Below are 12823 nucleotides of genomic sequence, written 5' to 3'. Positions count from 1 at the left end.
ATGGCAAGAGGGAGCTCTCCTCCATTTCCTTCAGGGCCTGGTTTCTGGTGCTGATGCTCTGGGAAGCTCCTTCCTACACCTGTGTTAACAGGCAAAGCAAAGCCACCAGTGGCCTCTTGAGATATGGCCTGTGTTGACAAGAATTTGATTTTCTCTCTCAGTCTCAGGAAGCAGAACTTTCCAGCTAGCCCTTCCTGGACCAGACCTCTCTTGGGCCTCCCTCCAATCAGAGATCTTGTCCCCACCCCTGCTCTAGCTCTGTGATTTCCCCCCAGAAACCCCCCGCAGAAGGCACATGACCAGTGCTGGGCACCTTCCGAATGACACTCAGAGCCATAACCAGAAATGCAGGGCTCACGTGTGCCGCTCCTGTCTCTTGGCAAGGACTTCTCTTCCCCTTTCATTCGCTACTTTCTAATGAGCCTGGGAGGTTCCACTTCTCCTTTCTGATCAGTCTGACAGAGACCGCAGAAGGCTAGGGTGAGTGCCAAAACTGACTTCATTGCCACACAGGGAAATTGGAGGGGCAGCTACAGAGAGGTCTCAACTTCCAGTGCCCTGACTTCGGATGTCCCACCATCCGGGCTCTGTCTCAGCCTACTACCCATGACAGAGACAGTCCCTCAGGTGGGTGGACCAGTCACACAAAAATCCCGCCAGGGCCCAGGGAGGCACTGTACATACATGAAACTCACTGGACGCAGGACAATTGGGAGTGGCTGGGAACGTGGCAAACTGAACAATGAGCGCTTACCTGCTGAAAGCAAACAGCTGCCCCTCGGTTCCATTCCACGCTGCCCTGAATTCAGGACCAGTGTGGCCAGAGCTTCCAATTTTCCAAGAAAAGCCCCAAATCAGAATTTCTACATGCATTCCTCCAGTTTTTAAAACCCCCTGCAGACCAAACAAAATGTATATGTGGAGGAGGTTTGCCTCTCAGATTTGCAGGGCTTGTACCAAGAGTACAAACAGAGGCCAGGTACCCCATGGCTAAATATTTACTCGTATCAAACTTATAAAATATGTTAACTGTGTTAGACAAAATATGCTCTTTTCTCTTGCCTTGACAAATAGATCTTCCTCACAACCTGGAAGGTGGGGTTTGAGTATAAAGTCCTTCGATGCTTCAGGACTTTGTATTAGCACAAGGCAGCACAGGGAGAAACAGCCCTGAGACTGCAACCTGTTCTCGTCTCTCCTCCGGCTGCTCCACAGAGGCCTCATGCGGATGTCGGTGGATGTAACCGGCCTACAAGATCAGCCCACCCACACCCCTCCTCCACAGAAGCCATCCCTGGGCCACTCCCTCAGGGCCGGGGGGTCACCTACCAGGGTCTGATCTACTCTGGTGAAGAGTTATCCGGGGAAGAAGGTTACAGCTGCTGGAAGACAGCTAGGGACACTGACAGGGGCTTCCCACGTGCTGGGAATATGGAGCGTGGTCTCAAGGGACAGAGGACTCTGGGTAGGCACATGCCTTTGGTCCTCAGGACTCAGGGCCCCATGAGAAGGGGTATAGCAGGAGGAGGGGAGTTCCCATAATGTGGGGAGCCCAGAGCAGGGACCTCTTTTGCCCGGGTCTGAGGGTGGCCCTGCAGAGGCCTGCCAGTGCGTCATTCTGACCTGGGTTAGCCATGTCTCCGTGGAATGCCCCGGTGAGGTGAATGCCCTGTGCAGCGAGAAACGGGCACGTCGTTCTCTGTCAGCTTGACGGAGGGCTGCTGTTGTCCTCAGGGTTGGTCTCTTACTTGAGGCGTTCTTCCCTGAGACAGTGTCAAAACAAATTACAGGAAAGCCAGAATTTTGGTCTTCGGGCTGAGAAGCGTGGGTGGGGAGAGAGAGGGAGATCAAGTCAGCTCAGAGGTCACGGGGTTGCCACCTGCTGGACCCAAACTTCCCAGCAGTGTTTGTTCACACCTCCAACGTCCCGGCTGCAGCTGCAGCTTCGCCAGCCGGCTGGGCACACCGTTGCTCTCTGGGACAGACAGGCCGGCTCTCTGCGCTGCCCTGGCCTCCTTCTCCCTCACGGGAGTCGGTGCTCCCAAGCGGCCCAGGAATTCCGAGGCGGAAAACGACGGCTACATAAACTAAGACCAACACTAAGGTGGGACAGACGAAATCTTTACCTCTGTCACAGGGGACTGGCATTTTAAGAGGTACCCAAGTTTCCTGGCCTGAGGGAACGATGCCCAGTGGTGCATTTTAGACTTGGTGGCCAGTGTGTATGTAATGGAATCCTCACCGTGTGGATGACTGGCTACTATTGTGTGTACCAGAGGGCTGGGGGCTGGAAAGGAATAGAGACATATTCCTCTTGAAAATCTTTTTTTTTTTTAATATTTTTTGATGTGGACTATTTTTAAAAACACTTTATTGAATTTGTTACTATATTGCTTCTGTTTTGTGTTTTGTTTTTTTGGCTGCGAGGCTTCTGGGATCTTAGCCCCCTGATCAGGGATTGAACCCTCACCCTCTGCTTTAGAAAGCTAAGTCTTAGCCAATGGACTGCCAGAGAAGTCCCTTCCTCCTGAAAATGTTTCTCAACTGCTTGATATGTGATTTGAGTTAATCTACTTCCAGGAAAATGGAATAAGAAGTTGATTCTGGTTTAAAGGATCTACCAACAGGCAGAGCTAAAGAGCCCCCTCTTGAAAGGAGAAATTTATAGAGACAAATTTCACTGATGCTTAGGAGGTTTGTCTGGCTTCTTCTGGAGGATTCCTGATGAAACACCAAGGTTAGGAACAGCGGCAGAGACTGATGATTGACCTCTGAAGGTCATTCTCCCCTTTTACCTAACTGCAGAACCCTCGTTTTTTCTAGGACGGCCTACTAACCTGCCCTGGCACTCTTGTCTACCTCTCGTCTCTTGGAAGGAAACCCTGTGAACTGGCCAGGCCACTGGACTGGCCATGTCCTTGTTCATGTCCTTGACCACATGTCAAACTTTCCTTTCATCAAGCCTCTGCTCATCTAGCTATTGTCTCTTCAGTAAGTCTGGAAGTGGGACCCAGGAATCCTCATTTTTGATAAGATTCCCTGCCATTTCTGATTTACGTAGCATGAGGTGGGTCTGATCGGAATGGCATAGATGCCTCACTTTATTATGGCACATTAGCTTTTTAAAATTCTATCCGTTTTGCAAAGTTCCACGCAATCGCCACAGTGCCTGCCTAGAAAGCAGGATGATTTTAGATGATACTCAAGTAAAATGTATTTAGTCAGTGTACATTTATTTCAATAAGTTTAGTGGTTTTCCATTTTTTATGATGATATGCATATTCCTTTACTAATTAATATAGTTTCATAAAAAGTGAAATGATCTAAAGAAATACGCTAAAAACTACAGTCGATTAAGAAACACGACTCATTAATGTACATGTTGTGAAGTCGCTCAGTTGTGTCCAACTCTTTGCGACCAAATGGACTGTAGCCCACCAGGTTCTTCTGTCCATGGGATTTTCCAGGCAAGAGTACTGGAGTGGGTTGCCGTTTCCTTCTCCAAGGGATCTTCCCAACCCAGGGATCGAACCCGGGTCTCCTGCATTGCAGTCAGACGCTTTACCGTCTGAGCCACCAGGAAAGTTATGTACATGTTATGTATTAATAAATATTTGCTCTGATTTCTATGTTGTTGCTTTTTAATATGCATTGAACACAAGAATAAAGGGGTAAGAGAGAGATGAATAAAACTTCTATGCAGCCAAAACTGAATATATATATATATGTATGTGTATATATATATATATATATATAGTATAAATACTAAAGTATAGAAGCCCAGTAGCATCTCTGAAATTTTCCCTTTCTGCTTTCTCTAGAGACGCATCCAAGTCTGAAAAAGTGAAAAGCAACATATCTCATTTCCCCATCTCGAGGCATTTTAAGATAGTGATGCTAAACTTTCTGAACCATCTTGCTATGTGCAGTCAGAGATCAGCTTTGGAGATCGGCTGTTCATAGCTGTGCTGTGGGAACAGTGAAATTAGGTTGTCTCATCATCAGCAGGTCCTGCCCATCCCCGTTGTTGCATCTTCTCTGAGGGAAGCCGGCATTATTCACATCAATTGCTTATCAACTGCCCGCTGGCACAGGGCATGATTAGAGGGTAAAAGTTATTCCAGATGACTATTAAGGTGAAGACTCAAATCTTTGTTGGGACCCTGGACACCTTACATCCTCGACCCCTCTGCTCACACAGTGCCTGCCTTTTCAGTTCAGTTCAGTCGCTCAGTCGTGTCTGACTCTTTGCGACCCCATGAATCACAGCACGTCAGGCCTCCCTGTCCATCACCAACTCCCAGAGTTCACTCAAACTCATGTCCATCGAGTCGGTGATGCCATCCAGCCATCTCATTCTCAGTCGTCCCCGTCTCCTCCCACCCCCAATCCCTCCCAGCATCAGAGTCTTTACCAGTGAGTCAACTCGTTGCATGAGGTGGCCAAAGTATTGTAGTTTCAGCTGTAGCATCAGTCCTTCCAATGAACACCCAGGGTTGATCTCCTTTAGAATGGACTGGTTGGATCTCCTTGCAGTCCAAGGGACTCTCAAGAGTCTTCTCCAGCACCACAGTTCAAAAGCATCAATTCTTCGGTGATCAGCTTTCTTCACAGTCCAATTCTCACATCCATACATGACCATGGGAAAAACCATGGCCTTGACTAGACAGACCTTTGGCAAAGTAATGTCTTTGCCTTTTAGGAGTATATAATCCAAGACATTGAGGGCAGGAGGAGAAGGGGACGACAGAGGATGAGATTGTTGGATGGCGTCACCGACTAGATGGACATGAGTTTGAGCAAGCTCCGGGAGTTGGTGATGGACAGGAAGTCCTGGTGTGCTGCAGTCCATGTGGTCGCGAAGAGTTGGACACGACTGAGTGACCGAACTGAATCCAAGACAATTCTTATTCTGACAATAGAATACAAGCAACAAAATTCCATTCAACCAACATTTGGAGAGTGAGCACAAGTCAGATCTTTAAAGAAAAGGAATGAAGAGAAGGGACTCACTCCGATAGAGTCAGTAGAAACTGGGGACAGGAGCCCCAGACGGGGCCACAGGAGACATAGGTTAGCTGTGTCTCTTGAGTCACACCGGCGTCTAGCCTCTAGTCTCGTATTTAGATGTCATCTGTCAGACAGAGCCAAGGACCAAGATCAAAGCAAAAGCAAGCTGGCATCCTGAGCAGGACTCTCTGAAAGGACCTTGGCCCCTGTCCACCCTCCCCAGTTTCCGTTTTGCTCCTCAAAGTCCACGATCATATACCGTGGAAGTCGGCCTGCCTCCCTGCTAGGCTGGCTCTCCATGCCCTCACCCCTACACAGACACACACAGACAGACACACACACACACCCTCTCTATAAACCAGTCCTCTGCCAGAAAGAGAGAGGACACATCCCTAGGCAGCATCTTCCATTGGAGCCTCAAACATGATAGCCATGTCGGTGTCTCCCAAGAGACAATGATAAAGACAAGACTGTATCATGGACAAAGCCACCAGTGGTGACTAATGGTGAACCGTCAAATGGCTGTCTACATAAGCCACTCAGAGCCCGTAAGCAAAAGCAGAGACTGTCTCTGTCTCAGTTTCTTCTGTATCCCTCATACCCAGCACAGGAGACCCTTATTATTTGTTTGATAAATGAAGGAAGGGAAAAATGCAGGAGGGAAGGAAGGATACAGTTCTGGCAGTCTTAAGGTTTGTCTACTTCAGGCAAAAGTTCCTTATGGTCCCCTCAGATGCTGACCTATAGTTTATCCCCAGGGGGGCAGGAAGAACAAGGCTGTAGGAACCTGAAATCCTGAGGAACCCAGGCTCACTGGCTTGATCTGGTGGCCTCTAGGAAGTTTAAAATACCATTAGTATGGGAATCTAGTTCTGCCTGGATCTAACCCCTGGGAGCTGAAGATAGGGTGTCACTTGAACTGTGACACAGAATTGAGATGCAGGTGATTAGCAGGGTCATTTTTCACCACCCAGAATCCATGCCTCCTTCCGTTGGTTCAGTTCAGTTCAGTTGCTCAGTCGTGTCCGACTCTCCGCGACCCCATGAATCACAGCACGCCAGGCCTCCCTGTCCATCACCAACTCCCGGAGTACACTCAAACTCATGTCCACAGAGTCGGTGATGCCATCCAGCCATCTCATTCTCTGTCGTCCCCTTCTCCTCACGCCCCCAACCTTTCCCAGCATCAGAGTCTTTTCCAGTGAGTCAACTCGCTGCATGAGGTGGCCAAAGTATCGCAGTTTCAGCTTCAGCATCAGTCCCTCCAATGAACATCCAGGATTGATCTCCTTTAGAATGGACTGGTTGGATCTCCTTGCAGTATAAGGGACTCTCAAGAGTCTTCTCCAACACCACAGTTCAAAAGCATCGATTCTTCGGCGATCAGCTTTCTTCACAGTCCAACTCTCACATCCATACACGACCATGGGAAAAACCATTGCCTTGATTAGGCGGACCTTGGTTGGCAAAGTAATGTCTCTGCTTTTTAATATACTATCAAGGTTGGTCATAACTTTCCTTCCAAGGAGCAAGCGTCTTTTAATTTCATGGCTGCAATCAGCATCCGCAGTGATTTTGGAGCCCCAAAAAATAAAGTCTGACACTGTTTCCACTGTTTTTCCATCTATTTCCCATGAAGCGATGGGACCTTCCGTTGGTAAATTACCCTAATTTCCTTTTAAAGCATTGCTTCTTTCCCATGTGTAGAGCTATCAATCAGGCGCCTTGGCTTATTTGGCCAAGGTGCAATGGTGTGACCTAGGCTAGGCCAATCAGACTGTGTCCTGGGAATGATTTTTGAGTAGAGCAAAGGAAGACTCAAAAGATAGTCAGTGGTTAGCCCTCCACTCCCACTGTGAACCCTGACTAGAGAATTCTGTGCTGGAGAACTGACCTGAATTGTGCCTTATTCTGAGTCTTTTCTTCAGCCTTCCTTTGGATTTTATAAGCCACACAATCTCCTTTCAACAAATTTACTTTCACCTAAAAATCAGTTAGTGCATGCATGCTAAGGTGCTTCAGTTGTGCCCGACTCATTTGTGACCCTATGGACCGTAGCCCACCAGGCTCCCCTGTCTATGGGATTCTCCAGGCAAGAATACAGGAGTGGGTAGCCATACCCTCCTCTAGGGAGTCTTTCCCAGCCAGGAATTAAACCCGGGTCTCCTGAATTGCGGAGAAGGCAATGGCAAGCCACTCCAGTACTATTGCCTAGAAAATCGCATGGATGGAGGAGCCTGGTAGGCTGCAGTCCGTGGGGTCGCTAAGGGTCGGACACGACTGAGCGACTTCACTTTCACTTTTCACTTCCCACTTTCACACATTGGAGAAGGAAATGGCAACCCACTCCAGTGTTCTTGCCCGGAGAATCCCAGGGACGGGGGAGCCTGGTGGGCTTCCGTCTATGGGGTCACACAGAGTTGGACACGACTGAAGTGACTTAGCAGCAGCAGCAGCTCCTGAATTGCAGGTGAATTCTTTATCATCCCAGTCCCTAAATCAGCTAACAGCAGCTTCTATTAAGGAACTGTAAACTCAGGAACAATGACTCATACAGGAAGGCAGTGAGTGCTGGATCCTAATTCTCAGGCACCAATAGGAATAGACTGTTTGCTGAGAGGGTTCTGGGTTGCCCCGTGCTCCATGAGAAATGGGCATTCAGCCAGCATTGCCCCAGCCTCTGGTGTGCCTGACCTGAATTCAGACCCATCACTGCCTCTGGCGAGAACCCCAGGCTCTGATTTTAAAACTATCACTGGGATGGGACTTGGCAGCTCAGCCTCCAGGCTGCATTCTCCATCCTCCCTAGTTCATTCTGGGTGGAGTCCAACCAACCTGCTCAGGGGCAATATTCAAAATTCAGGCCAGGCACTGGCCAATCAGCATGGACGTTGGTGCTGGAGCAGAGTGGAGCCTTCTCTGCACTGCAGCAGGGAACGGCACTAGGGCAGGGATTACTGACTTGCAACGATGTAAATATTTTAATAATTAGTTCAGCTGCGCTGGGTGTCCACCACCTAGTGATTGGTTCAGCGCCTACAGGACTGGGAACACTTCTGAAGCAGGACTCTGTCTTCAGTGTATATGATTCTGCTCCTATCCAGGACTTCCCTGGCGATCCAGTGGTTAGGACTCCATGCTCCCATGGCAGGGGGACATGGGTTTGATCCCCAGTCAGGGAACTAAGATCCTGCATGCTTTGAGAAGTAGTAAAAAAAAAAAAAGTCCTCTCTGCTTCCTTTGCACACCCCACCCCTACCTGTCCCACCTAGCCCAGGGCTTTACAGTCGCCCAAAGCAAGTGGTTACCATACATTTGTAAGTAAAATATAAAAATCCCAGGGTAGAAGAAAGATAATGAAGAGAAGGGGTAGAGGGAAGGAAGGGGAAAAGCTGAGTCTGTTCTAGGAAAGTCACACCGGACCTTCCCCTGCCTCCCCCCAGTCCAATGTTTATCTACATGCTCATTTGAAATAAGCATCAGGGGTGCTCTTGAAAGAGGGGGGAAAGGCACAAAATAAGAGTGATAAAAGAATAAGGGAACTATGCTGTTTAATCTTCTCACCGAGGGCAGGGACACCAGTGTCTGCCACTTATCAAACCTTATTGTAGGGACTATTATTGGAGAAGGCAATGGCAAGCCACTCCAGTACTATTGCCTAGAAAATCCCATGGATGGAGGAGCCTGGTAGGCTGCAATCCATGGGGTCGCTAAGAGTCGGACACGATTGAGTGACTTCACTTTCAGTTTTCACTTTCACACATTGGAGAAGGAAATGGCAACCCACTCCAGTGTTCTTGCCTGGAGAATCCCAGGGACGGGGAGCCTGGTGGGCTTACGTCTATGGCGTCACACACAGTCGGACAAGATTGAAGTGACTTAGCAGCAGCAGCAGGGACTATTATTATCCCCGTTTTACAGGTAAAGAAACAAACTCAAAAGAGGTTAAATGGTTTGCTCAAGGTCACATAGCTAAGGGCAGATATGGGACTACAACTTGCCCTTGTTGCCTCCAAAGCTGGAGCTGTTTACTAGCTTGAGTGCCCATGATGGAATTTCTCAAGTCCCAGGCTACGGGATGGGGACAGCAGTCCTGTGTTGGTGCTGCCACCTAGTGACAAGATGGAGAACTGTGGCGACAAACCCCTTCCTTCCCTTTCCTGGATCCATCCCCACTTCCCAGCTTAGGAGAGACCCAGACAGTTTGCATTCTACCTCTGGCAGTCAACCATTTCTGTGTTCCCGGGATATTCAGAAGTGACCTCTAGATGCAAGCTGGTGCCTCATTGGGCTTCAGCATAGCTCTGTGGAAACATCTGTAGAATACGAATGGTTAGGGATGCAAATCTCTATAGATCAGGGGACCAACCTGGTTTCCACAAGACAAGCTATGAAGACACTTTCCTGTGAGGAACCAGGAGGATCATAGCCTGGCCTAGGGCCAAGACTTCTGCCTCGGTGAGAGTCCTGCACAATCCATCTCCCTGAGCACCTTCCACTTCTTGGGAAGTTCATGCACTGTGTCTTGCATTATCTAATTGAATCCGACAGCCAGACACATCAACGAGGTGGCAGGCCCACCCAAGTTCACAGGGCAGGGGCTGGAACCTAGATCCTTGGACTCCAAGGGCAGTGCTTTTCCTGCTCCACCACTCTGCCCTACCTCCCTGCTTCCCACCAATTCGACTCGGCCCCTGAAACCTCGTTTTTGTCAGCCTAGTCATCCAGACGTGATGACTCAAGAGCTGCGGGGTAGACTGCCAGGGGGAGGAGGCCTCTGTCAGCACAGTGGCTGTCCTGACCTTTAAGGTGGCGGGGGAGTTACCTCAGTCTGAAACGTGTGGCTGCTGAGCGCTTTCAGTCTTAACCGTAGTAGGACATCTTAGTTGGGCAGGTAAGCAGGAGTAGTTCCCACTTCCTGCACTTCCCATGGTTCACTCTGGGTCTTCTCCCAAACCCAAAGTCACCTGAGACATGGAAGCCAGAATCCACATTCTCCTTTTAGACCTGGTTCTTGGAATCTTGGTGTAAAATGGAGCGAGAATAAAAGGGTCACCTTCTAGAAGGCAGGAATGGCTTCACGAAACATGTGCTTCACTCTGCCCAGAATTAATCCAGCTTAGTCCTTCTCTGTTTAGTCCTCAAAGGTTACCTCCAAAGTGCATCATTTGTGTTAAGAAATTCACTTAATATTTGGGCTACATGATCCGGTTGCCCATAGCGACGAAAAAAACGTTACAGAAGAGTGAGGCCCGAACACGGTGTATCTAGTGGGGGCAGATATTAGGTGGCATATTCAAAAGTTAACTGTTTTTGTTTTTTACCTGAAATATCTGAATACCCATCTAAACTGGTGATTCTGATCTGAGAGAGACAGCGCTGAATGGTCCTGAAGAAAGATCTTAGTTCCCTGCCCAGGAATTGAAGCTGGGTCAGTCAGTTAGTTCAGTCACTCAGTCGTGCCCGACTCTTTGTGACCCCATGGACTGTGGCACACCAGGCTTCCCTGCCCTTCACGAGCTCCCGGAGCTTGCTCAAACTCATGTCCATCGAGTCAGTGATGTCATCCAACCATCTCATCCTGGATGAAGGGAATGGCAAACCACTTCAGTATTCTTGCTTTGAGAACCCCATGAACAGTATGAATCTGGGTAGCTTGGGTGAAAATCAGGAATCCTAGCTACTAGACCAGCAGGTGCTAGAGTCTAGAAGCAAAGTTCCCAGGACCCTTACCTCCACTGAAAGCAAGAATGTTTCAAGGAGGCGAACACTGTAAAAACAGGTACAAAGTTTACTATTAGAGAGCCAGCATAACATGTGGGGCCGCACACAGAGAAGCAGTCTGTTTGTTTAAGACAGAAGCAAAGCAGAAATACATACCCTGAGAGAAAGGGTCTGGGTGTCCTCTCTAATAAGGAGGTGGGTAATAAAAAGGTGACTTAAATCACTTATGTAGGACAGCTCTTCTGGGGCTTCATTTACCTTCAGCCAGTTTTCTTATTTCTTTTTTCACTCCCAACTGTTCCTAGGGGCCCTCCTCAAGATGCATGTTCAACTTTTTGCTAAGATGGATCCCACCATTGAGGCCTGTGAGGGTATGTCTACACTTATTATGCCTTGGCAACCCTCCCTTTTGGATCCCCAAGGAGCCTTCCTGCACATGTGCAGACAGGGAAGTTTCCCTTGACCTCAGGAGTGGGCACCTTATCTCTTGACTTCAGCAGAGCTGAGTTCCTGCCACTAGCTTTGTCCTTGGAGCATCTGGATGAGAACAAAGCTTCAGTTTTACTCCACTTGACAAACACCAGCTGTTCAGCCCATGGGCCCATCTGTCTCCTAATTTCTCACATTTGGTGGCCATTGGATTGCTTTGCTTCCCTTTGTATTTATGTACTCACCAAATCTAGATTATATGATTTCAGGGGTTCACAGACTCTTGAAACCTATTTGTAGACCCTCTCCAAGGTAAAAACAACTCATCAGTTGACACAGCAAGCACCCAAGCCTCAAGACACGGCTACTGGTAGGCAGGGTGGTCAAGGGCAGGGAGCGTCCCATTGGCAGTCCCAAGTTCTCATCAGTCATCACTGTGGAGTGAGCCAGAAGAGCCTCACACTTGCAAGCAGTCAACCAACTTGAAGTAAAACAGAATGTTTGACTCAAGGGCCATTTTGACCTGGCAAGTCTGATACAATGGATCATAAATGGACTGAAGGAAAGAATGGGGGATGAGGATGGGATGAGGTTCAAGGATGCAATGAAGATGCATTAAGTTTTTAACTTCAGAATTTTAAAACAGAAGCTTAATGGGTTTTAAAGTAATATATAAAAAGTATACTTTTGGAAAAAAATATCCCTTTGACCAAATGCTCTTGTGCTTAAATAGTCATGTCAAGTATCTTCCAACTATGGTGAATGAAAGATTAGGACAACTTTTGTGAGACAGGTGGCTGTTGATAGAATATAATCACAAGGGCAGAAGAACACCAGACTTTGTTCCTGTGGCTTAAGACATTTATTACATCCAAAGTGCAAATGTTCCCAGTATGAGCAATACTTTGTCTTGTCAGTCATTTACACTGTAGACAGAATTTTTGCCTCTTCCTTCTCTGAAGGTCTTTTTTGATTGACAAGAGGGTAGGGAGGGATAAGAATACTAGAGATTGGAGGACAGGTTATGGCAGGTGCTAGAGGCGTTGAAACCAAACTGAACATGCCATGCTAGCTATCAGGACTGATTATAGTTTCAGCTATTGCTCTGAAGATTGAGTTGATTGAATCATTTGCCTCAAGAGCAAATCGTGGCCATCTAAATATTAGTCTCTGTTTTTGCTTCAATTTGAGTAAATGTCCTGAGTGGAGATTTTCTATTATCAATGTATATTTAGGCTTTATAGCGAGAGACTCTGCTGTTACTGCTGTGTGTGTGTGTGTGTCTATATGTTTATGTGTGTGTATATATCTGTGTGTGTATATGTGCGTGTGTGTGGCTTGAGACACCCAAATAACTGAAGACATGACTCTTCAGCGCTGAGTTACATTTTCACAGAGGGATCCCCCATTTTGACAGTTGGTGCCATGACCCACCCAGCCCACCATCAATACCTCTTACCCCAAAGCATATATATCCACCTGCCTCATTCATCCCTTGCCAGTATTCCCCAGCTGCTCCCTTGCTTCTACTTTGGCCCTCTGACTACTCAACACTGCAGCCAGAGTGATCCTTTGACAGTGCAAGTCAACCACATCGCTCCTCCACTTCAAACCCTCTCTAGCTTCTTAGCTCAACCAAAGCCCAGTCCTCACCAGAGCC

This window comes from Moschus berezovskii, chromosome 9 (assembly GCF_049115385.1).
Source record: "Moschus berezovskii isolate FMDL1 chromosome 9, NW_MosBer_1.0, whole genome shotgun sequence".
In the NCBI taxonomy this organism is placed as follows: domain Eukaryota; kingdom Metazoa; phylum Chordata; class Mammalia; order Artiodactyla; family Moschidae; genus Moschus; species Moschus berezovskii.
Note: the sequence above shows the minus strand (reverse complement) of the source record.